Source organism: Ochotona curzoniae, unplaced genomic scaffold (assembly GCF_017591425.1).
Source record: "Ochotona curzoniae isolate NIBS_2020 unplaced genomic scaffold, NIBS_Ocur_1.0 scaffold_1852, whole genome shotgun sequence".
Classification (NCBI taxonomy): Eukaryota; Metazoa; Chordata; class Mammalia; order Lagomorpha; family Ochotonidae; genus Ochotona; species Ochotona curzoniae.
In genome coordinates, this window is record NW_024467087.1 from 52,173,541 (window position 1) to 52,198,885 (window position 25,345).

The following is a 25,345-nucleotide window of genomic DNA, read 5'->3' on the forward strand; positions in this document are numbered from 1 at the left end:
CCTTACACTGCCTCACCTGCAGCAGGAGTGGGAGGCGGGGGGGTAGTACAACTGTCCTGGAATTTTGGATTGAACAAAATATCAAATTATTCACAGGCTAACATGTAGTAGCAAACATTTGGGGAAAGTGTGGGAACTGGAAAATCAGGCATGCTGTTTAGTTGTGTATTTGAAATAAAGCAATAAAATTTTTATTTGTTCACTTTTAAAATGATTTTAATTCTTCAAAATACAAAGGAAACTAGATGGTTCCATGTCACTCTTCAGGGATAGACAATGGTAATATTTCAGTCTATTTTTTCCTTTTGCTTTGATGCATAAAAATGTTCAAATAATGTAGTTTCTAAAATGAAACCTTTGATTCATAAGAACGTGAATGAAAAATTACCATATATAACTTTTCTAAGAGAAAAGGAAATAATGTGAATCCTCCTAATCAGTGATCAGAAATCGCATCAGCTGAAGATAAAAACCATTATAACAGCAGTTAAATTTATTTTACATTACCCTTACATTATTTGGAAGGTAACTTACCATATAAAAACTATAGCGAACACTTGAGGAATCATTCAGATCACCTCCATGACAGTTATTAAATGATTATATTAATTGCAAATACTAGTTTTCCCACCTACTTTTGCAATTAGCATTGTGCTAGTTCTCTGACATTAATTTGGCCTAACACAGATCTTAACTCCACAATCTAGTTAAGAAAAAATGGAAAGTACAGATGAGGCTCGAAGCTGAATTTCATAGAACAGATGGAACAAGTATCTTTCTTATCTGCAAATCAATGTACATCTGCTGTAAATGATGCTAATACAATGCATCTTAATTGCTGGAGGGTAGACTCAGTAACCTGAGTCAGATTAACTCGTTTTTCCTCCGGTTAAACAGAAGGGGAAAAAACACTGAATGGCACTACAGCAATATGTACATCTAAGGGATTTAAGTACAGGAGACTTAAAGCAAGATATCAAATAATTTGTTGACTTACAAGAATATAAATTGTTACATCAACTTTCAACACTTGACAATTTGAGAACATATGAAAATTATCTTTATAAAATTATTCAACTTTAATGTAATTCTTGTCCCTCATAAGAAACAATTGCAGCAGGAAGATTTTGGTCATAGAATATAAGGATTCACTTATTTAAGATAAATAAGTGGGGCCCGGCGTGATAGCATATCTGCTAAAGTCCTCGCCTTGCATGTGCCAGGATCCCATATGGGCACCGGTTCTAATCCTGGTAGCCCCTCTTCACATCCAGCTCCCTGCTTGTGGCCTGGGAAAGCGGTGGAGGACGGCCCAAAACCTTGGGACCCTGCACCGGCATGAGAGACCCAGAAGAGCTCCTGGCTCTGGATTGGCGAGTACCCACCATTACGGTCACTTGGGGAATGAATCAGTGGACGGAAGATCTTTCTGTCTCTCCTTTCTGTCTATTTGCCTTTCCGATAAAAATAAATAAATCTTAAAAAAAAAGATAAATAGGGCCCGGCGCGGTGGCGCAAGTGGTTAAGGTCCTCGCCTAGCACGCCCGGGATCCCATATGGGCGCCAGTTCTAATCCCGGCAGCCCCGCTTCCCTTCCAGCTCCCTGCCTGTGGCCTGGGAAAGCAGTCCAGGACGGCCCAAAGCTTTGGGAACCTGCACCTGCGTGGGAGACCCGGAAGAGGCTCCTGGCTTCGGATCGGCATAGTATCGGCCCGTTGCGCTCACTTGGGGAGTGAATCATGGGACGGAAGATCTTCCTCTCTGTCTCTCCTCTCTGTATATCCGCCTTTCCAATCAAAAAATAATAAAAATAAATATTTAAAAAAAAAAAAAAAGATAAATAAGTGCCAGAGACCAACTGAATAGCACAGGGCCTATAGTGAACAAAATTGCATTATATGTTTAACATATAGTGTGTTAGTAATACACAATAGTAATAGTAATAGTGAACAAAGAAGCTAGGAAAAAATTGGAGGTGATATAAATATATTTATAGCATCCATCGTGATGATGGTTTCAGAGGAATATAATTATCTCCAAACTTATCAAATTGTATATGTTAAAATGTACTTTTTTAATGTCAGCTATATCCTAACAAATTTGTGTGAAAATTTACAAACTGTTGTCATGACTGTTTTTCATTTTCTGCACTGTAACGTAAAATGTGATCAGATACAAGGAGCTGATGAGCCAATAAAATTATATAATACTTTAGTAAAATGATAAAAGCATGAATTAAAATAACTACTTCAGATTATTAAGCTAATAGTTTAAATAAAACTGATTAAAAGATTGAAGCAATCCTACTTCTTAGTATTCAAATACTATATGCTCTAACAATGGAAAAACACTGGAGGCCCGAATCGCAGTGCTATTTTGGCCCATAGACAGTATATGATCTCACTCAGTCGCTTGCTCACTTTGACTCTTGGTTTCTTTATCTGTAAAAATAAAAGATTACAAAATACTAAATGTACTAGGCTTCCTCTGCACTTCATTCTTACTATATGGTAACATAATATGTTAAATACATATTTTATACATGTCATGGAATACGATTATGTCCATGTACCCTCAAGACATTAATTTACTGTATTCTTGCATTTTAAACTTCTAAATTCATCCACCTGCCAATCTTGCTGCTATTATTTGCAAGTGATCAGATGATCAACAGCCATGATTTTATAAGGATATTACTTTATTTCCTGACAAGCCTTTTCGCTTCTATAACAAAAATGTATGTCCTTAGGTTTATAGAAATGTTTTAGATGATGGGGAGGGTGTATAGCAAATTTTCTTTCACACAGAAGCAATCAAAGTTAGAGGTATATACAGCACTATTTTTTTCTTGTTGTTCATCTGTGGATACATTTGAAATACGTAGTTAAGTAACCTTTTCACTTAAACTAACTGATAATGACTTACAGCATGGTTGGTTATAATGTTCGTGACTTTCAGAAAAGCTAAATGAATTGACATATGATTTTCTTCATTGTGCCACTAATTCTGAGGCAAGGGCTTTTAGAGAAGAGTTCACACAGTAATGCAAAGAAATGGATAATATGGCTCTTAACACCATTTGCAATGTAGAAGTGTATTATAGGATGGTTTGCAAAATACATGTATCTGTTTAACAATAATTTATGATTTATTTTTTATTGGAAAGGCAGATTTACAGAGACAAAAATATTCCATCCACTGGTTCACTCCCCAAGTGGCCACAATGGCCAAAACTGAGCTAGAAGCTCCTTCCAGGTCTCCAAGGGCAGGTACAGGGTCCCAAGGCTTTGGGCCGTCCTCCAGTGCTTTTCCAGGCCACAAGCAGGGAGCTGGATGGGAAGTGGAGCAGTTGGGACACTTCCAGCCTTTGTAAGCTGAGGACTTAGCCACTGAGCCATCACGCTGAGCCCAAACACAGGTGTCTTAAATGCCGTCATAACCACTACTAAGTACTCCAAGACTTCTGAGTATTATTTTTTTATTATCTCTACTTTTTTGAATTTTTTATTCATATTATAAATTATCATACTGATTTCATTGAGTTTTCTGTGTTCTATATCATGTTAAGTTTCTGTAAAATTATTCTTTTGGCAATTCACAGATTTCCATCTTTGTAGTTTTCTTTTTTTCCTAGAGTTATTGTATTCCTTTGGAGGTGTCATATTGCCTTGTTTCATCTTGCTTGTGCCCCTGTGTTGGTTTTTCTTCATCTGTTGGGTGAATTACTGCTACCAGTTTATAGAAAGACATTCATAGTAAAAGGACACATTTTGCGTTGTCTTGGAATATTGATTGTATGTGCTGTATTGGCATTTGTTACAAGTAGATGTTCTTTTATAGGTGTCCATAAAGCTTCATTAGCTGTGATCATCACTCGTGGTGCCTAGGGAGGTCTTTGTTGCCTAGGTTGCAGGGGTTGTGGGATTGCATCACCAATTGTGCTGCAGCTCTCTTAGGCGGGGCATATACATTGGCAGCACCCAGATGAGAGTATGGGACTCCTATCAGTTTCTGTGGGTGCTGTGAGTATGGGGCCATCGCTGTGGAACAAGGTGGATGTAGATCAGTGTGCCCAGTAGCAGAATTGTGTGCTTATTTATATCTAAGTCCTGCACAGTGGCTGGGGCAAAACCTTGGACCTATGTGACACACCTGTTAGTATCTGAGAACTGTACAGATAACTTTCCAGAGCCTCATTGGGACTGATCTACTCAGAGAGGTTTGCCAAGCTACTTCCTGGGGCCAAAGGGAGGTGAGTATGATCAAATACTTGCTTCCCTGGGTCTTAGTGCACCAAGCTTCCAAGAAATAGCAGTTCAGCTGCTTCTTGGGGTCACAGGAGAATGGGGAGAGCTTTCCAGTCTTCCCATGGAACTTGGCAGTCCAAGCCCCTCAGAAAAGGTCACTCTGCTATTTCCTGGGGTTGTAAGTAGGTGAGCTGGGCTACTTCTCTGCTTCCCTAGGCCTCTGTGGGCAGCCTAGTTGTCTAATTATTTCCCTAGATCAAGAGTGAAAAGGTGGGACCAACCAGCTACTAAGAGGGTTGAAAAGAAGACAAGCAGGGCTAATCAACTTTTTCTGAGTGTGTTCACAAGCTGAGGCATTTATATAAGACATGCTGCCCTGATTCTTACTAGGGGTGAGGAAGGGTAAGAAAAGCCTTCTGGCTGGTATACATGTGGCTGGAGCTTCTAGAAGGAGGTGCTTCATACTACACCAGGTGGTTGGGACTCAAAATGGCTTTGTTGGGGCTGTCATTGTGGAGCAGGGGGTTAAGCCACTGTGCCATGGCAGCATCCTAAATGAGCACTGGTTGGAGTCCCAGCTGCTCTACTTGTGATCCAGCTTTTTGCTGATGTGTTTGGGAAAACGGCAGAGGTTGTCTCAAGTCCTTGTTCTCAACCATCACCTTGTCGGGGAGACAAGGATGGAGTTCCAAGCTCCTGGCTTTAAGCTGGCAAAGACCGAGTGTTATGATCATTTGGAGAGTGAACCAACAAACAGAATTCATTCTCTGTCTCTCTCTCTAGTAAGTAAGTGAATCTTTTTCTTTTTTTTTTTTTTTTTTTTTTTAAGATTGCTCTATGCAGCAACATTCTATGTAGGGAAGGGTATAACACAGGCTTAGCTATGTCTTAGCCATGCAGTATTGTGGTAACTCAGCAGCTTCCCAGACTGGCTCAGGGCCTATGTGGTCCCAGAGTTCTCCAGAGGAACCTGTAATTATGTATGGCATGAATGGAGACTGAGTTCTCCTGCTTATCTGTTCTCCACTGGTAAAGTCCTTTTTGGTTCATGGTTGATCTTCAAAGATGTCGTAATTGATGATATGTGCCTAATCCCCTTCTTTTTAAATTATTCTTTTCATTAGTATAAAATGAATATATTTCACATTTTTATGATGCAGATTTAGAAGCTTAAGGATTCCCCCGTCCCCTCAAACTCCCCTTATTATTTTTTCACAAATTATTACAGTAGCTAAAGCCAGCATGTATGTCCTTGCTCTGAATATCTTTGCCTTTGTTCTCTTGCCTGCCTAATTTCCTAGAGAATGGGGTCTTCTCTCACACTGCATTGCTTGAGGAAGCAGAAGGGATGCCGAAGGCATGTAGAGATGTCTTTGTGCCTTCCCCAAAATAATAAATCATTGTTAGAGAATTGGCATAAATCATGATGATTATTATTTGTTACTAATAATTTCAAATATTATATACTGGACATTTTTGTAACATTAAGTATTTGAGTATTCTCTTTACTAAAAAAAAATAGGGGAAAATAATTTTTTTAAAAAAATGAGAAAATCTGCACTCTTCAAAGATCCAATAAGAATGGAGTCTTGAACTCAAAGATTTTCCTCATGGAAAGAGGAATAGAAAAACGAATAAGCAAACAGGTTTAGTAAAATTAAATCAGCATCAGCCTCATTAGGCCCGTGTCTGGTTGCTTGGTCCTGTTATTTTACAGAAAGCTTGATTTACTTACGCCAAATATTTCTAAGCATGTTAGATTTATTGTTTCTTTGATAGGAGAAATCAATTGGGATTTGGGTTTATACGATGAATGTTACTTGTCATCAAACAACTAACATCCAATAAGCTCAGTAAAAGATTTAAATGAATAAGTTTTCTTTTGTCAGGTATTAAAATCACATATTGAAAATGGTGCTTTTAATAACAGGTTGGATTTACCTGGTAAATGGCAGAGAAAATTTGGGTGATGTGAATAAAGAGATAAAAGCTTAATATCTATTTTGTTTTAGATATTGTTGGTTGCCTCACTGATTGCCATATCTTATTCTTGCTAATCATATCCAACTTTTTATTCAGCTACAGGCAGTGTATAGAATTCTAAAAGATGAATCAGGATTAGTCTCAGGAGGGGGAAGTTGGGGTGGTGGGCAGCATAACTACCAGAAGTTGGTTGATAAAGTTACGAGGTTGGCTGGGCTTGTTGTCATGATGACTGAAACATTACTGACATTGAAAATTTGTTCTCTTGGGCGTTAGATGGGTCATGTAATGCAGTGGATAGTCACAAAATGAAATACTGCCTCATGTCCCTTTGAATCTTAAATGTCCACTAAGGCTGAAAAGATCTTGATAAAGATGGCCAAACCTACTTCTCTCACATACAAAGTCAAGCATTTTCTGAGTATTTTCAGCCTATAATCGATTGCACAGATATGCAACTACTGCATAACAATTTATATTGCATGCTAAAAATTGAGCCAGACTTGTTAACCATTTTTGCAAAGTTGTGTCACTAATGACACCACAGCTGGTGATGCTTGAGTTGCCAATGCAAAGATCTTCTATGAGAAACAAAAGCAGGAAGAATTTCTCTCTACAACGCCGGCCCTATAGGAAATGCTTTCTTTCAAGTAAAATCATAATCACAGAAGACATGCTGGATCGTTAGCAGAGAAATAATAAGTGCCGTTATGAGGGCCCATGACAGTACAAATCCCAAGAGTAGTGCATACGTGTAAAAAATAGAAGAGAAAAATCGAATGATTCATATTTTAGTTTTGCTTTTTTTTTTTTTTCAGATTTGACTTCCTCACCTGCAATATTTAGGACTATGGTTCTTTAATTTTTTTCTCCTCCTCATTATGTTTTGGTGTTAGGCTTTTATAGACTTTGGAAAAAAAAAAACTGGAAAGCGTTTGTTTCTTTTTATGAAACAACATGTCATTGTGTTATTTCTTTTTTTTCAATGGGTTAATGCAATTAGGCTTTTAGTTATCTCTGGAGGAAATTTTTTAATTGACTTAATTTCTTACACAGATATGAAGCTGTTAAAGTTTCTTATCTTTCCATATAGGCTTTCTGGATTCTTAGTCTTTTTCTTTGTTTTCTTTTTTCAAATAAATGAAATCAGAGATAAGAAGGAGATATTACAGCTGACAACACAGAAACAAAAAGAATCATTAGATACTGTTGTCAACAATTATGTGCCATAAAACTGGAAAACCTGAGGCCGGCACTGTACCACAACTAGATGAAGCTGCTGCCTGGGACACCAGCATGACAGATGCAAAATGATTTGACTCCTAGCTGCTCTACTTCTGATCCAGCTCCCTACTAATACACTTGGGGAAGTAGTGGAAGATGCCCTGCGTGCTTGGGCCCTTGGCACCCACATGGGATACTGGGATGGACTTGTGGCCTCCTGGCTTTGGCCTGGCCCAGCTCCAGCCATTGCAATCATGTGAGGTGTAACCTAATAAATGAAAGATTTCCCTTTCTCTCTCTTTTTTGTGGGTGTGTTGGTGTTCCTTGCTCTGTAACTGTGCTTTTTACATGTGTCATATAGTAAGACCAACCATTTATTTTTTAAGATTTATTTTATTTTTATCTGAAAGGCATATTTACAGAGAGATAACACATTCAGAGAAAGAATCTTCCATCTGATGATTCACTCCCCAAATGGCCACACCGGCCAGATCTGGGGCAGTGTGAAGCCAGGAGGCAGGAGCTTCTTCTGGGCCTCCCACATGAGTGGAGGGTCCCAAGAACTTAATCCATCCTTGGCTGTTTTCCCAGACCGTAAACAGAGAGCTGCATTGGGAGTGGAGCAGCTGGGACACAAACTTGTATCCGTATGGGATACCAGTGCCACAGGCAGAGGCTTAGTTTGCTATGCCATGGTGCTGACCCATATGAATAAATCTTAAAGATGAGGGAAGGGAAGGATGAAGAGAGAGGGGGAAGTGGAGAAAAAAGTGGAGGGGGGGAAGGGAGGGGAAAAAAGAAGGGAAGGGAAAACAAATACAAGAGACTTCCGTAGGACTACTTTGTGGGCCTGAAAGGATTACAGTGACAAAATACTAACAGGAAAAAGAGAAACCTGCCATCCAAGAATAGTGTATCCAGAAAAACTATCTGAAAAACAAAAACATTTTAAGATGTTTCAAGACAAACAAAATCAGAGGGAGCTGATTGCCCCTAGACTGCATGGTGGGAAATGTACAGATATTCCTTCAAATTGAAAATGGATAGTACATAGCATGCAATACGACACTGCATGAAAATATAAAGTTCTTCGGTAAGTAAATATATGAAAAAATACAGTGCCAATACTATTATAATCTTGAGACACAGAAACTTTTTTTTTAAAGATTTATTTGAAAGATTTACAGAAAGGAGAGTGAGATCCTCCTTCCAATGGTTCACTCCCCAAGTGGCCGCAAAATTCAGTATACAAAGATGTAACATCAATCATAAGAGATAGTTATAAAGGAGTAGTGATTTTTATAATGAATAGAGAAAAGCTTTTAACATTCTAAAGTAGAATGTTATATATCTATATATGATATATGTGTGTATATATTACATATGTGTGATGTATAAAATGTTATATAACATTCTAAAATAGAATGCTAGAACTTTAAGTATTAATTAACCACTGTCTCACTCCAGCTTTTCCTAAAGAGCTTTATGTAATTGCAATTGTAATCATAAACAAAATATTCATGTAATATACACATAGTGAGGGAATCAATACATATCATTGGGAAAATATTAATGAAAGACAAAAATAAGGCAATAGGAGAGGAAAAGAGAGCAGAAAAATTAGCTATACAGTGACAATAATACAATAATGAGGCTTCCCAATCAATAATGACTACTTTAAATAGAAATGGATTAGTCTCCTTTATCAAAAATTCATTGACTAAAAGAAAAGGACCCACAGTGGGCATTTGGTGTTGGTGTGGATGCCTGCATGCCATATTGTAAGGCCTGGATTCAAGTCTGACCGCTGCTCCTGGTTTCACTTTCATATTAATGACAACACAAAAAGTAGCACGTGGCACCTCAAGTCAGGTCCCATGAGAGGTTCCCTAGTTGAGTTCTCAACTCGTGGGTTTGGGCAGGCTCCTTTTTGGCAGTTTCAGGCATTTAGGGAGTGAACTAGCTAATAGAATGTCCGTTTCTCTCTTTAAATATATCTTTCAAATTAAATAACTTTTAGGAAGCAAAACTTAGCTACGTGCTTTCTGTGAAAGACTCATGCTACACCCAAGGACACACATCATCTAAATGTGAAAGAATGAGACATATATATATCCTATATAAATAGCAACTAAAACATGAAGAATGACAGTTTTAATATCAGACACAGTAAACTTTAAATCACAGCTGTTCCAAGACAAAACAAAGTTATTAAATGATGATAAAAGTGTCAATATGCCAAGATTATAAATCTGTATAAATATAGCATTATAAAGGTTTATGCACCAAAGTCAGAGATACTAATTATATATTAAGAAAACTTTGACAGAAATGAAAGGAAAAATAAACCATAACATAATAGTGGAAGACCCCTGTATCACAGAGCTAGACAGAGGATGACTAAAAACTAGGACTTGGATAACACTCTTGGACTGAACAGACATACATAAACACCCCAGCCTCCAAACCCTCCAGGATAGATCTTCTGTTCGGTGGCAGAACAAATCGTTAGTCCAAGAAGATTGAAATAACGCCAATTATTTTTTGTGATCACGATAAAATGGAACCAGAAATCAATAATACAACGAAAATCAGAGTCTGTGGAACAAATGTGGAATTGGGACAACGCACTGTTATACAACCGAGAGGTCATAACAGACAAAGGAAAAATAGAAAATACTTTGAGACATATGAAACTGAAAAGACAATAAAACAACATTTATGGGATACACTGAAAAGTGTACTTTATAGCTGGAAATGCATGAGTTAAAAAAAAAATAAAGATCTTCAGCGTCGATGCCTTGGCTTAGGAAGCTGGGTTTCTAGCTGCAGTGCAAGTATCCCCTGTGGACACCAGTTTGAGTCTTGGTTGTTCCACTTCCTGTCCTGTCCCTGCTGCTGTGCCTGGGAGAGCAAGAAAAATTACTCAAGCCCTTGGATCCCTGCAGCCATGTGGGAAACCCCAAAGGAAGCTCCTGGTTCCTGGCTTTGGACCAGCCCAGCTCTGACTGTTGTGACCAATGAACCAATGAATGGGAGGTCTCTGTCTCTCCTTCTTTCTCTGTAACTCTAACTTATTGATAGATAGATTTTTCTTCCAGAGATTTATTTTTATTGTGAAGTCAGATCCACAGGGAGGAGGAGAGACAGAAAGGAGGATCCTCCATTTGCTGATTCACTCCCCAAGTGGCTACAATGGGTGGAGCTGAACCAATCCAAAGCCAGGAGCCCGGAGCCCGGAGCCTCCTCCCAGTCTCCCACATGGGTGCAGGGTCCCAAGGCCCTGGGCCATTCTCAACTGCTTTCCCAAGCCACAGGCAGGGAGCTGGATGGAAAGTGGAACTGCCGGGATTAGAACCAGTGCCCATATGGAATCCCAGTGCGTGCAAGACGAGTACCCCAGCCACTAGGCTACTGCATCGGGACCGATAGAAAAGTAAACCCAAACTTAGCCTACTGTTGGAAATTGTAATGAGATAAATAATGCATAGGCAAATGATATAAAGAACGGGAAAAACTATAGAAAAAAAGTTCAACAAAACTGAGTTGGATTTAAAAACAACAACAACAAAAAACGCAAATAAAAACAACATTGACAAAACCTTCATTTGATGAAACAGGAAAAAAGACTCAGCTGTAATCAGAAATGAAGGAAATTACAAGCGTTGTCACAGAATCAAAACATCCTCATGCCACCCAATTATATAATTTAGAAAGGTGAGGTAAATTCCTGGAAGCACATTATGTACCAACACTGAATCGCAGTAAATAAAACAATTTGAATATAATGTGTATAATACGCACGGGGCTGCATTGTGGCATAGAGGGTTACACTGCTACCTGTAGGGCTGTTTTGAATCCTTGTTACTCCATTCCAGTCCAGTTACCTGCTAATGGCTTAGGAAATCAGCAGAAGATGGCTAAAGGGCTTGAGCCCCTGCCCCCTTTGGGGAGACCCAGAAGAAGCTCCTTGCTCCTGGCTTCTGCCCGGCCCATCCCCAGCCTTTGTGTCCGCTTGGCGGGGGGGGGGGGGTGAACCAGTGAATAGAACATCTCTTCCTCTCTCCTCTCTAACACTGCTTTTCAAATAAGTCAAATAAATCTTTTGAAAAGGAAATTGTATGAATATTCAAAAATCTTTCAACAACAAAATATATCTAAAGCCAAATCACTTTTTAAAAAAAGATTTTATTTATTTTTGTTGCGAAGTCAGATATACAGAGAGAAGGAGAGACAGAGAGGAAGATCTTCCGCCCGGTGGTTCACTCCCCAAGTGGCTACAATGGGCAGAGCTGAGCCAATCCGAAGTCAGGAGCCAGGAACCTCCTCCCAGTCTCCCATGCAGGTGCAGGGTCCCAAGGTTATGGGCCATCCTCGACTGCTTTCCCAGGCCACAAACAGGAAGCTGGATGGGAAGCAGGGCTGCCGGGATTAGAACCGGTGCCCATATGGGATCCCAGTGCTTGCGTGGTGAGGACGTTAACCACTATGCTATCTCGACGGGCCCAAGCCAAATGACTTTTGAAACCAGAGTGTGGAAAGTTTCTCATTCTCTATTCCTCCCTGTCTTCCTCTCTTTCTCTCAATGACTTTCAATTAGATGAATAATATTTTTAAAAGAATATGTTCATTGTTCCTATAACAAGATAACAAAACAAATAATACAATTTGAAAATGACAATGTACTTAAGTAGACCTTTCTCCAAAAATAATACATAAGTGTCCAAAAAACTTAAGAAAAGAACAAAAAAAATTAGGAAAAGATGATCAAAGTTGCTAATCACCTGAGAGACAGAAATCAATATCAATATCACAAGAAATATGACTTTATACCTACTAGAAAAACAAAATAATGTGTTTGATGAGGATTGTGGAATTTGAAACTCCTGGGTGCTTTTGGAAGGACTGTGAAATGGCTGTGGAAATCAGTGTGAAGGCTTCTCTAAAAATTAAAACTAGAACAATCATTTGATCCAGCAGTTTCACTTTTACGTGTATTACTTTTTGAGTGTGTCTCAGGGAGACATTTGGATTCCCGTATTCATAGCAACATGATTCACAGTGACCCGAGGTGGAAACAGCGTTAATGTCCGTTGAAGAATGGATAGAGAAGATGTGATAGATGCACACAATGGAATATTATGTGTTCTTTCAAAGGGAGGAATGGATGAACCTTGAGACTATTAGGCTAAATTAAACAAGTCAGTCTCAGAAAGAAAATACTATACGAATTCACCTGAATGAGCAATCTAAAATTGTGAAAGTCATAGAAATCCTCAGAATTGTGTTTAGCAAAACTGGAGAGTGGGGGGGGTTGTTCAATTTGTAGTTTCAGACGTAGCGTCCTGGAGGCTTAATTCACAGCAGTGTGGATAGATTTATCACTGAATTATACACTTAAAAATTGCTATCATGGTACATTTTTATGTTATATGATATTTTCACAGTAAAGGAGGAAAAATGTTTGAGAACCCAGTAAAATGGCAAAAATTGTGTTGCAAGCTCCTTTAGGTTGTTATGATTTAGCTTCGATTGTGAGGCTAAAGGTGCCATTCTAGCAAATAAGTCAAGTCTATTAAATGCCTTGTGTTTATCATAATAGTAGAAGTCTGCAGCAGTTTTTCTGGCTTTGAGATACATGGCTCATTTTAAAAGTAAATTATTTTGTTACCATAGCAACATGCTCCCATCCTGAAATGTTATGTTGGTTCTTGTTTAAATGGTCAGTATTCTGTCATTTTCTCTATATAAATGCTTTAAAGCCATGAAAAATATCTTGAAATTAAAGATTGTTTCAATTCTCTTTTGTTGAATTACATTTTAAAAAGATTGAGATGTCTTCTGTGAAAAAGGAGTGCAAAATTTAAAAAGACATTACTAATAAAAATTACATTTGCATTCTTTTCTTGGCTACAAAATTAAGAAAAGTATTTCCACTCAAAAAAATCTTCATTGTATATGATTTGAGTAATTTACACCAATAAAACTTTTCTGATTTTTAAACATTTCAAAATGCATGAAGTCTGTCCTACAGACAATATTTATTAGCTTATGGTTGTTGAGAAATGTTAAAGAAATATTTAGACAGTGAAAAACAAAATGATGAATTAGAATATGACCTCAGAAATCTGTAGTAGATAAAGCTGCAATAGTAAAATATTAGAGAATGCATTATATCAAGACCCTTCTTAATAGGATAAATGTTAACCAATGGGAAAATCTGAGTAAGTATAATATGACTTCTCCCCAGCTACAGGCGACTGGATGCGTGGGGGAAAAGCAGCCCCGTAGCTGCTGGGCACTCTGGGCCTGGTTAATCCCAAATTTCTACATAACCATACCAATATGCCAGCATAACTGCTTATTCCTTTTTTTTTTTTTTTTTTTAAGATATATGTGGGGAAGGCAGGAAATGCCAGACCAGGACAAGTCATTCTGACCCCCAGGTTGGTGTGGGAGGTGGCGGGAAGGGGATCTGCAGGTGTGTTGGAGTGAAATCAGCTGAGTGCATGTTGGACAGGGGAGGACTGACTTCTGGGGCTCCCATGGCCCCTGCCACTGCACTTGCAGGTAGCAAGGGAGCTCACATGATATCTATTGTTGGGAGTAGGCCTGGCCCGGGAACTTGGGTAACTCCCCTGCTGGGCCGTAGCTCCTCCTGCTAAAAAGAGCCAGAGCTTGCAGCAGGCCAGACCAGGCTGGGGTGCAGCACCTTTTGGCATATCTGTGAGCCTGGCTGGGAGTAGATTGAGCAGGGTCAGTCCATAGCACACATTGGCATGAATGAGAGCCAGGAGGGGTGCAGGCCAGGCAGGGTTGGACCTCAACATCCACCAGTTCACATGAGAGCTGGGGCTGGGAGTGGGCCAGGCTGGGCTCTGCTGTTGCACTCACTGGTGAGTCTTGGAGCTTTTTTTCTCCCAGTTATTTATATAAAATATACTGGGATAGTGTGAATTACAGTTTCTCCACTAAACTGTGAAGCACTAGGAGTGTATTCCTTCATCTGACTTTGATTTAGTACCCATCATCCAAACTCCTATGCTCACCTAACCCTCCCAGACTCTAGTAATCACCTTATGTCTTCAGATTGGTTCTTTTTTATTTTGCACATATAAATGAAAACATGAGATATTTGCTTTTCTATAACAGGATTATTTCACTAAACAGAAGAGCCTCCAGTTACATCCATTTTGGTGCAAATGATAAGACTTTTATATTTCTATTGTTGCATAGTATTCTTTGTGTGTATAGCTTTGTCATATGCTTTGAAATCAGGTATTGTGATGCCTTTTGCTCCCCCCCCGCCCACCCCCCACCCCCGCTATCTCTTTAGGATCACTTTGTTTATTCTAGGTCTTTTGTGTTTTTCTATGAATTTTAGGATTCATTTTTCTATTTTTACAAATCATGTCATTGGTATTTTGATAGGGACCATATTGAATCTGTAGATTGCGTTAGGTAGTATCAACATGTTAATTAATTAATTATTATGATTCATGAAGGAGGAATATATTTTTGCTTTTTGTGTCCTTGATTTGTTACATTGGTGTCTTGTAACTTTCATTGTAGGGATCTTTCACATCTTGGACTAAACATATGCACAAATACCCCTTTTTTAGCTACTGTGATTGGGATTTGTTTATTGATTTCCCTTTCAGTAAAATAATTATTGGTGTAAAAATGCTACTGCTTTTGTATGTTGATTTTATATCCTGCAATTTTTATGGCTTGGTTTATTCTAATAGCTTTTTCATATAATGTTTATGGGCATTCTATGTACAAAATCATGTTATCCGCAGAAATGCCTATTTTGACTTACTCCTTTCTAATTTCAGTGCCTTTTATTTTTCCTCTTCCCTAATTGCTCTTTCTAATACAATATCATTCTAAGTAAGAGTGGTGAAAGTGGACATCTTTGTCTTGTTCCAAATCTCAAGGGAAATGAATGCTTTCAGCTTTTCCACATTCAGGATAATATTGGGTGTGTGTTTATCTTATAAACCTTTAATTTTGAGATATGTCCGTTCTATATGTAATCTGTTAACATTTTTCACCATGAAGTGAATTTGAATATTACTGAATGCCTTTTCTCATCAACTGAGATGATCATATGGTTTTGGTTCTTCATTCTATTGTTGGACAGATTATTCTCACTGATTTTTCAGTGTTGAACTATTGTATATCTCGGTTAAATTCTCCTTGATCATAATGATCATTTTTGTGTATTGTTGGATTTGATTTGCTAATACTTTGTTGTATTATATATTATACACTGTAATATATATATTATATCATATATATATATAAAGGATCTGCACCTCTCTTTGTATTGTGCTTTGATACTGATACCAGCATAATTCTGGAAGTGTTTGGCATGGTTCCATTCTTTTCAGTATTTTGAAGTAGTTGAAAAGTATTGGTACTAATCCCACCCTTTTTTGCTTTCTGATGCTTTATTTTTTAGTTATTTTTGCTATTTTCCGTGATATAGTTTTGTAGTTATAGGGACTTCCCCTTTCCTTTGCCTTGCTCCCTCTCCATTTTCCTTTTAAGTGTTTTGTACAATTCTGTTGAAAAACCTTCATGTTCTGGATTGTTCTTTGGTGTTGGAAAGAACACCAAAGAACTGTTTCCTTGAGGCTGCTGTGTTTAGATTTTCTGCATTATCTTAATTATCTTCTGCATCATCTTGGTATGCTCTTTGTATCTTAGAATTTATCTATTTCAAAAATGAAAAAAGGAATTTATGGATTTAAAGTTTTCAAATTTGTTAGCATGTAATTTTTCATAATAATTTCTTATGGCCCTTTGTATTTCTCTTGTATAAGCTATAATGTCCCCTTTTTCATCCCTTGTTTTTTTTTAATTTCAACTTTTTATCTTTATTGTTTGTAAATCTGGCTGAAGATTGTCTGTTTTGTTTATCTTTTCAATTCAAAAAGACCAGCCTTTCATTATATCTTTTGTAATTTTCTTCTTTCAATTTCATTTATTTTTGCCCTCATTCTTATTGCTTTTTATTTTTAAAGCTTTAATTAGTCATTGATTTGAAAAGGAAAGATAGAGAGAGTCCAGCTGTTGATTCACTCCTCAACGTCTGCAATAAACAGAGCTTGCCAGACCAAAGCCAAGAATTAGAAAAATTCATTGATGTCTCTGATGTGGGTCTTAGGGAACAAACACTCGGGCTGTCATCCACTGTCTTCCCAGGAACATTAACGGGGTGATGGATAGAAATAGAGCAACCAGTGCTTGAACCAGCACACCAGTGTGGGATGCTGGCATTGCAAACAATTTGTGTGATAGTTCCAGGGCCCCTATTGTTTCTTGTTGACTACTAATTTGAGGTTTCATCTGTTCTTGATTTGCTGAGTTCTCACCATGCATCACGGTTTTTTTTATTTGAAAACTTTCTCTTTTTAGTGTGTGAACTTGTTATAAACTTCCCTCTTAATATTGTTTTTATTGTATACCACAGGTTTTGATGTGTTGTGCAGTTCAACATGCCACCTGAGATGCCGGCCTTCCTTATGTGTGCGCCACTTTGAGTTCCAGCCGCCCTACTTTTGATCCAGCTCCCTGATGATGCTTCTGGAAAGCAGCAGCAGCAGATGTCCCAAGTTCTTTGACCCCTCGAATTATGCGGAAGATGCAGAAAAAGCTCCTGGATCCTGGCTTTAGCCTGATATAGCACTAGCCTTTGAGATTATTTAGAGAGTGAACCAGAAAATGGAAAATATATGTCTCGCTCTCGTTGTTGCTCTCCCTCGCTCTTACTCTTGCTCTTTCACTGTGCCTTTCAAATAAATAAGAATAAAGCTTTTAAAACAAATTTATTCAGTATCTTAATTTACAATTTCAGAGGGCAGCCTTATCTTCCCCTTAACCTGAAATGCTTCCCCTTTATTTGACTTCCTTTTATAAAGGTTACAATATACATTGATTGTGTGTGTCATAAGTGGCATAAATTTATAAAAATAAAGTACTCTTTTGACTGCCATAATTAAGAACTAATTGACTATGCTGCAAAAAATTTTGTGGCATTCATTTATTAATTAAACTATCTTTAAACAGTAAGTAAATTTTATTTTTACTGCTAAGGATAGGAGTTATTTTATAATTTTTATAAAGTTTAGTATTTTAATTCACCAACAGTATATTAATATTGAGTATTAATAAGAATATGTTCATAATTAATATTAGTTGCATTGTGTTTTGCACATATCTCCTACAATTTGATAGTATACTATCAACAGTCTCTTGAAGATACTGATTTGATTTAAATAATTTATATAACAAATCATTTGTACCACATTTATTTACAGCAGGTGCTAAAGTTCTATAGCTATAAAGTTTTATAGCATGTAAATATGCTATGCTTTAATGTCATGATACTATTTAATGTGATTTGAAAATATTAACTAGATGCAGTGTTCTTATAGTACATAGAAATATAATATTGCTGGTTTTCTTTAGCAATTACACAATTAATGCTGTTTTCCGAAAAACAGTTTGAATCCTAACTGCTCTGCTTCCATTCCAGCTCCCTGCTTGTGGCCTGGGAAAGCAGTAGAGGATGACTCAAGGCCGACCCCTGCAACCACGTGTGGACCCAGAAGAAGCTCCTGGCTCCTGGCTTCAGACAGGCCCAGCACCGGCCGTTGCGGCCATTTGCAGAGCGGACCAGTAGAGGGAAGATCTCCCTCTCTCTAGTTCTCCCTCTCCCTCTTCCTCCCCTTCTCCGTAAATCTGATTTTGCAATAAATAAAAGTAAATATTTTTTAAAAACTGCTGAAGTAAAGTGGTTCTTCATAGAATAAGCATGTTTTTATCTATAAGAGTTTAGTAGAAGAAACAGGACTGGGCTGATAATGATTTTCATTTTAATTTGGAAGAAAACAAAATCCAGTAGATAATTAAACAGAAAGGATAGTCTTCTGAATTATTCGAATTTAAACTCTCCGGTCTGAAATTAGAGCAGAGAACACTAAAAATTCTAAACCTGTTCGGTGTCAGGTACCTGGGCATATTTCCAAGCATCTGGTTGGAAACTGAAAAACTCAAACCCCTGCTTGGCTAAAGAGTTATTGAATGTCCGCATGTTTATCAATATCCAGATTTTTTTAAAAAGATTTTTCCAATTTGTATTTACATTTCGTATGTGCCATGGTATCTTGTTCTTTTATGAATAAATAAAGAGCTAATGTACTTGCAGAAAAATATTTCTGCAAACTCTGGAGAACTAATATAAGAAAAAAAAAAAAACCTTCTGGAGAACGAGCGTAAATAATGGGAACATTTTACAAGGCGTGCAGCCGATCAGAAATCGAGCAGTTAAGTGAACGAACAAGCAAAGAGCCTTCTAACCATTTCTTAGCCAAAGCACGAGAAGTTTATCAAATACCTGTAGTAGAAACAGCCCACAGTATAGAGAAACAAGATGGCAGCTAATGCACGTGGGTAATCACCTCTCCACAGAGAAATCAACCTGAACAGCTGTGCATGCAGCAAGTAACTTCGACAAGCGACAGAAAAGGCAAATGAGAAACCAAACTGCAGGGCTTTAGCACAACAGTAAGAAAACACACTGAAACAAGCAGTAAAGTCTTACCCCACATCACCATTTCCTCAGCTCTGAGTAATGCAGCATACAGAAATAATACCTCCGCTGCTTCGGAGTAGAAGAGTGAATTAAATCAGACTTTAGATTTGAAATTCAGTACTAGGCCCACCACGATTAAAAAAAAAAAAAAAGCAGTGGATTGACCAAAAAAAAAAGTCTCAACAAATTATTTCAAATCACATTTAGAATCTTTCCTGACCACAGTGTAAGAAAGGTAGAAGTCAACAACAAGAAAAAGAATTGAAATTGTTGGAAGTTAACAAGTTACTCCTTAAAAAGTAACTGTGTCATGGAGACTATCATATCCAGATGTGAGGATACGATGCAGTACGCATCTCTACTTCCAGACTAAGATGGACTCCCGGTGAAACTGTTTACTATATCTTGACAATAAGGATGATGGGCTCTGCCATTGTCCATGCCTGCAATGATGGACATATGACTGAGTATGAAGAATGGTACTATAGTAATAATATAGGGAAACTCGGTGAGGGGGAAGGATTTGGGGAGGGGATAAGGGAAATCCCAAGGCCTATGGAACTGTATCATAAAATGACAATAATAATAATAAAGTAAAATTTAAAAAGTTACAGGACAAAGATGAAATTAAAGAATATGTTTACACGTTTCATGAAATGAAGGCAATGAAATGTAATAAACTAAAAGTCATGGGATATTATACAAACAGCACTAAGAGGGAAGTTTAAAACAATCAATTCTGGGCTGGTGTAGTGGCTTAGTAGCTAAATCCTTGCCTTGCACTTGCCCGGGATCCTATAAGGGCATGGGTTCGTGTTCCAGCTGCTCCACTTCCCATCCAGCTCCCTGCTTGTGGCCTGGGAAAGCATGGAGGATGGCCCAAAGCCTTGGGACTCTGCACCCGTGTGAGAGACCTGGAAGGTACTCCTGTTCCTGACTTCAGAATGGCTCAGCTCCAGCTGTTGCGTTCACTTGAGGAGTGAACCAGCACAGACAAGATCATTCTCTTTGTATGTCCTTGTCTGCAAAATCTCCCTTTCCAAGAAAAATATAATAAATCCTAAAAAATGAGTTTATGCATGAAAATTCATAAAGGTATCAAATAATTTGCCATCGAATCTCAAAAAAAAAAAATAGAAAAAGAGCAAAGTAAATTCCCAGATTCATAACAGAAAGGATTACAAAAGTAAGGCCAGAAATACAGATAAAAATCTATATAAAAAATCAATGGGGCCCAGCGGCCTGGCCTAGTGGCTAAAGTCCTCGCCAAAAAAAAAAAAAAAAAAAAATCAATGAAGAACTGAACTGATCTTTTGGGGGCAGTTGTTGTGGTACAACAGTCTAAGTTACCACTTGGTGTGTTGGCATACCATACCACAGTGCTTGGGTAGAAGCCCTTTCTGTGTTTCCAGCCCAAGTTAGCTCAAATACTTGGGGCTCTGCACTTAAATGATAAGTTCAGATAGAGTTGCTACCTGGCCTAGCCCCACTGGAGATTGAACAGTAGATAGACAATCTCTCGATCTCTCTCCTGTTCTCTCTTATTCATGCTTGATGTTGCAAATACATAAAAAGAAATAAACAAGCTCTAAAAAAAATGCTTCTTTGATGGGACCAGTGCCATGTATAATAGGCTAGCCCTCTGACTGTGGGGCCCACATCTCATATGAATACTGGTGTGTTTCCCAGCTGCTCCACATCCGAAGCAGCTCCCAGCTTGTAGCCTGGGAAAGCAGTGGAGGATGGCCCAAGTCCTTGGGCCCCTATAGAGCTACATGGGAGATGTGGAAGAATCTCCTGGATCCTGGCTTCAGATCAGGTCAGATCCAGCCATTGTGGCCATTCAGGGAGAGAACCAGTGGTTAGATCTCTCTTTTTCCCTGTATCTCCTTCTATCTTTAGTAATCCTGTCTTTTAGATAAAATGAAACAAAATGGCTCTTTTGAGACAAAAAAATTGACAAGCATTTTAAATAGGCTAAGAATCAAGCATAAACAGCCATGAAAAAAGTGACATCACTGAAACAAAAAGTTTACTAAAGACTAAACTGAAAAGCATACAGCAGTAGATTTGATCTAGAACAAATTCCTGCACAAATAAGCCTTTTCAACATTGAATCATCAATAAGTGTAAGACCTAAACAAGCTAGTAATATGTGATTAGCTTGAGTCATTAATAGCTTCCCACAAAGGAAAAGCCCAGGACTAGATGGCTGCTCTGCTCAATTCTACCAAATAATTAAAGAAGTATAAACACCAATTCTTATTACATTACTCTGAAATATAAAAGGAGGGAATTCTTTCAAACTAATTTTACGAAGTCAACATTGCCTTAGTACAAAAACCAGATAAGGACACAGCAACAACAAAATAAAGGCCTAAATAATATACTTGGTGCACACAGGTACAAAAATCTTCAGCAAAATAGTAGCAAATGAAATGCTACAGTTTATTAAAATGATTATTTATTATGATCAGGATTCATCCCATAAACGCGATAAGTCCAGGTAAGTCTGCTCAGAGGTGCAGGTGCTGAATCTCCCAGCCACATGGTTGTGGCTGGAAAACCTGTGTCAAACCAGGCTTCTTGCTAGAGATCCTAGCTCCATGTCCACGCTGCCAAGCAGCGAGCAAATCCTGGGATGGTGGGCAGCCAGAGTGACAATGGAGCCAAGCTTCACTCGCTGGCTGCCAGGTGGCAAACTCTGGGGTCTTAGGGAAGTGGAATTACTGCTTAGGAACATGCTTGAATAAGGCCACAATACATGTAGGTGAGGAATGAATCCTGAGGGACACTCAAATACAGGGCCACTGTACTTGCAGATAAGCGAGGAGCCTGAGACCTGATGGTTAGGAGGGGAGAGACTGGAAGATCTGTATGGGTCAGACTCATGCACCAGCCTACATAGGAGTCCTGAGTTGGGCTTGTTAGCATGGAGCATTGCTGACCATCACACACCACTATACGTGAAAGCTAGGGCTGGGGGCCTGTCTAGCAGGACTCAATCCCAGAACGTGACTGAATGTTGGAACAGGGGACAGGTCACATTAGGCAGGGCCATGACACTAACCGGTATGCAAAAGAACCAGGTCCAGAGGTAGATTCTGTGGGGGATATGTGGGCCAAACCCTGTGCAAATGCAGGTCCCACAGGTTAACTCAAGAGTTGTGGTAGTGATGCTCTTAGATAGGTGTGATCATGGAACCTGCCAACACTCATGGGTACAGGGACCAAGCATAGTCCGGGCAGGTTCAGGCTGCAACACCTGCATGTGCATCCGAAAAGAGGGTGTGGTGTAGGCTGGGGCGCTACATTCACCAGCTCATACTAGGCCAAGATGGAGGGGCAGGCTAAGCCAGGCAAAGGCCTAGCACCCGCTGGAATGTGTGAGATCTGGGTCTGGGAGTGGGCCGAGTGGGGGAACTTGGGAAACTCCCTTAGCGGGTCACAGCTCCTGCTGGTGAGCATGTGGTTCAGGCCTGGGTATCAAGCAGGCTGGGCAAGATAGCTCCAAATGTTGGCTAACGTGTGGGTTGGTTTTGGAGGGGGGCGGACCAGGCAGGGCCAAGCAAACCTTAACTCACTGGCAAGTGCAGAAACCAGGCTGGAGCAGAGGTCATGCTGGGCTAGGCTGTCACACCTACCCGTTTGCATGAGTCAGGAATGGAAGCAGACTGAGCAGGGCCAGGTTGCAATACCTACCAGTGAGAGTTGGGACTGGGAGCAGGGCCGGTCCAGGCCAGGCTACAGCATTTAAAGACAAAGACCAAGACAGAGGAGATGCCAAGCTGGGTCAGAGCAACCATTTGTATGTGCGAGATCTGTGACTGGAAACAGATCTGGTTGGGGAGCAAAGGGCACGCCGTGGCTAGGTTATGGTTCCCACTGTTGAGTGTGAAGGCCAGAGTAGAGACTGCTGCCTAGTCTGGGTATGGCTGCAGTGCCCTCGGCATAAGTGTGGGCTGAGTCAGGGTGCACCTGACAGGGCTAGACATTAGCACCCACTGGTGCTCGTGAAAACCAAGGTAGGTGTAGGATGGGTTGGCCTAGGTCTCTGCCCCTGCTGAGCCAAATGTGAGCTGTGTCTGAGTGTGGACCAGGTTTGGCTGGGCTATAACACACAACAGTAAAAACTGAAATGGGTGAATGCAGGTCAGGAAAGTCCACTGAGTTGTGATGAGGGCAGACCAGACCAGGCAGGGCTACAACACCTGTCAGCCTCATGTGAGCTGCATCAGGGTAAAGTCAAGCTGGGTTGACTTTTCCTACTGGTGCTTGCAAAGGTCAGAAACTCAGAATGGGTAAAGCATGGTCAGGAAAGGTCACTTTTCCTGCTAGGACAGGAGGTGGACTAAGTAGGGCTGGCCCATGGATACGCCAGTATGCACGATAACCGGCATTGGGAAATGTTCCGATGGAAGTGTTTGGGAAACTCCTCTGTCAGGACACAGTCCCTGTAGGTGAGCGCAAGTACCACAATAGGGAGCAGCCTGGACCAGGCCAGGTAATGGTACCCACCAGCATACAAGTGGCTCAGATCTGGGGCGAGCCAGGTTGGGCCAGTTCATATCACCTGCTGTCAAATCTGAGCACCAGAATGGAATGTGGATCGGGCCAGATTGGTTCACAACACAAGCCAATTCACATGAGGGCCAGGATTGGCTGGAGAAGGCTGTAGCCCCCACCAGCATAAGCTGGAACTGGGCGTGGCCCGGGTCCAGCCAGGCTACAGCACCCACTGGCAAGTGCTGAGGAGATGTGGGCCATGCCAGACTGGGCTGCCAGGCAGCAGCACCCAACCAGCACATGTGAGACCTAGTAGGGGATGGTGAGAAGCCGGTGGGGGCTGTGGAGGGCGCCCCTGGTGTGGGGGCTGTGGAGGGCTCCCCTGCTGGACCTCCACTCACCCTGGAGAATGTGAGTTGTGATGAGGGCAGACCAGACCAGGCAGGGCTACAACACCTGTCAGCCTCATGTGAGCTGCATCAGGGTAAAGTCAAGCTGGGTTGACTTTTCCTACTGGTGCTTGCAAAGGTCAGAATGAGTGCGGGTTGGTTGGGCTTTGCCAAGCATCAGCTGGGAGATGATGGCACAGGGGGCAACTTAAACTGCAGAACCACCTGCACAGTGCAAGATCCAGGAGTGGGAGTGGGTCCAGTAGGGAAATAGTGGGCACTTGCCTTTTGGATTGCCACTCTGACTGGTGAGTATGACAGGCATGACTAGGCAGAGAGTGGCACCCGCCAACACATGTGTGGGCTGGATAGTGGAGCTGATTGGGATGAACTAGGCTTCAATGCCCATTGACATATATAAGAGCTGAATGGGATGTGGGACAAACTGGACCAGTCTGCTATACATACTGGCAAGCACAGCAACCAGTGCAGGGGGCGGGCCTGGTGGGGGTTATCGTGGGTTGCTCAGACTAGATTGCAACTCCCACTGGTTTGTGTGAGGGCCAAGTGTGTAGTGGGCAGGGTCAGGCTGGGCTGCAGCACCCATTGGTTTGTGTAGAAGATGGGGCTGGAAACAGAACCCACCCAGCGATTGCAACCACAAACATATTCATAAGCTGATTGGAGCAATGGATTGTTGCTGGACGCTGTATTGACAAGCAGAAACAAGAATCAGATCGGTGATCACCTCAGATGAAGTTTCTTTGGGAATCCCCCCAACTGAACTGCTGGACTCAGAACCCCAACCATGGAGAGAGTTGCAGGTTCCGTGGTCTGACCCTGGAGTGAATGTGTCGGAGCTGGGCCTCCTCAATGGCTTAGACGGAGCAGTGGACCCCATATTCAGGTGCACATGGAAGATATGGCAGTACACTGGAGCCTGCAGAGGACATCTAGCACCACAACAGAGGACGGAGGACAGAACAAATTGATTAACTACCCCAGCCAAATGTTGGCAGTGAAAATCTGAGCAAGTGGAGACTCTAAGGTAGACTATGTCAGCCAGTGGATTCTGGAGAGATTTCATCATACTTGGAGTGGTGAAATCAGCAGTAATTTGGAACTGTTGAACTATCGAAACCCTGTGAGCAAGATCCTCAGAACATGCCGCACATTAGGGACCCTGGGGTAGTGTCGGGTGGCTGTCTTCCATACCAAAGTGCAGAGGCTTTTGGGAGACTGGGTGTGGCTTCTCTCCTTGTCTCCCCCTTCCCCAAGGTACAGGAAAGAAAAAAAGAGAATGTGGAAATGGTGATCTCACCCACCTTCCTGTAGTCCTATCACCCTAATCAACTATGTAAAAATCATCAAAAAGAAAAATAATTAATAAT

General features: G+C 40.3%; 1 protein-coding gene across 1 annotated transcript in view; it reads left to right on the top strand.

The window, feature by feature from the left end:
• The window catches only part of LOC121169411 (BTB/POZ domain-containing protein KCTD1-like), a 34,535-nt gene extending 17,348 nt beyond the window's left edge, over positions 1-17,187 (top strand). The window contains exon 2 of the mRNA XM_040999997.1: positions 16,936-17,187. The gene's annotated coding sequence lies outside the window, so the exon portion shown is untranslated. The remainder of the gene's footprint in view (positions 1-16,935) is intronic.
• The last annotated feature ends 8,158 nt before the right edge of the window (positions 17,188-25,345 follow it).